Source organism: Triticum dicoccoides, chromosome 3A, assembly GCF_002162155.2.
Source record: "Triticum dicoccoides isolate Atlit2015 ecotype Zavitan chromosome 3A, WEW_v2.0, whole genome shotgun sequence".
NCBI classification, from domain to species: domain Eukaryota; kingdom Viridiplantae; phylum Streptophyta; class Magnoliopsida; order Poales; family Poaceae; genus Triticum; species Triticum dicoccoides.
The window spans coordinates 86,250,170-86,251,558 of NC_041384.1; positions in this window are offsets into that span (position 1 = coordinate 86,250,170).

Here is a 1,389-nt window from a genome sequence, read left to right on the forward strand (position 1 = left end):
GGTTGAGAGTGGTGAGACTTTAGCTTATTTCCTTTTTGTTTTGCACTTGACAGATGAATGATGAGGTCGTTCCTCCAAATCGCGGGCATCGCTAGATAAAGCATCTTGGGGGAATATCCGTTGCATGCAGACAGTCTGGTTCTGGTTACATACCCAAGTGAACACGAGGACGGGCTGCCAAAGACCGAATCAACCCATTCATTGACACCTTATCCTCAAACCGAACACACCCCTAGAGAGAAGGTAAAATGGTCAATCTTGCACCCCGTCCACTTGAAGTTATTAGTTGTAAAGTATGTGCTTCGCTATGGAGTAAAAGTCAGGTCGAGGATCAGGGTCACATGACAAGGGTCGATGATGGCAAAAATGATGGATCGATTTAGGGCAGAGTTCTTCAGGACGTCAGTTAGGGACATGTGATATATGTTTCCAAGTTTTGCAGCCCCATCCACTTGCAGTTTTTATTATCATAAAGTCCATGCTTAGCTATGAAGCAAACGATGATAGTTGTCATGAAGTATGATTGGTCAGGTCAACGATTAGGATCATAGGACAAGAGTCAGTGATGACAAAAATGATGGATCGATTAATAACAGGGTTCTTCAGGACATTAGTTGGGGACATGGGATATGATCCCTAATCAATTGATCCACGTGAACAAATGTAATTCCATATTATTAATTAGTACTGATATTTAAAGGTAGAGAATGAGAAGTAGCATTATCAACAAATTTGGATTAACATGTGCAACAATCAGATCATCCTCGAGTAACAACATCACCAAACAAAATTTGCTTGGCCGTGTTCAGCAGGTCATGATTCCTATCTAGTGAGATCGTTCATGTTCGTTGAGATTAGGTGCTCTTGTTTACAACCTTCAGAAGATCAATGTTTTCCTTGCATGAAGATCCTCCTCCTCATATTCGCAAAAAAGGTCCTCCTCCTGTTGCTAATCGAATAGGAAAAGCAAGGAGTTTGTGTAGGACAGGCCATGGAATTATTTGATTTGAGCTACCATCTTTGCTTTCAATTTGGTTCGAATTTACAACTCGCTGCGTCGAAGACGCATGCCACACGGACACACCCGGGCATTAACCTCCCAATGGTGAGGAGAACATGTCTTCCTCGACTTCGACCACCATCTACTAGAACTTCGGCGTGAAACAGTAATATCTGGACGAGGCGCCGCCCGGTAGTGCGGAGCCTACATTTTTGTAACGCCTCGGCCATGGTCATTGGTTCTTGGTCATTACGCCTGCCTACCACCTGAGATCTAGACTTGCCGTACAAACTAACACTGGTCCTTCCTGAGCATTTTATTCTCACTCATGCGCACCCGGGAAAGCTTCCCAATCAGTCACCCATCCTCAATTACAAATACCAATCACG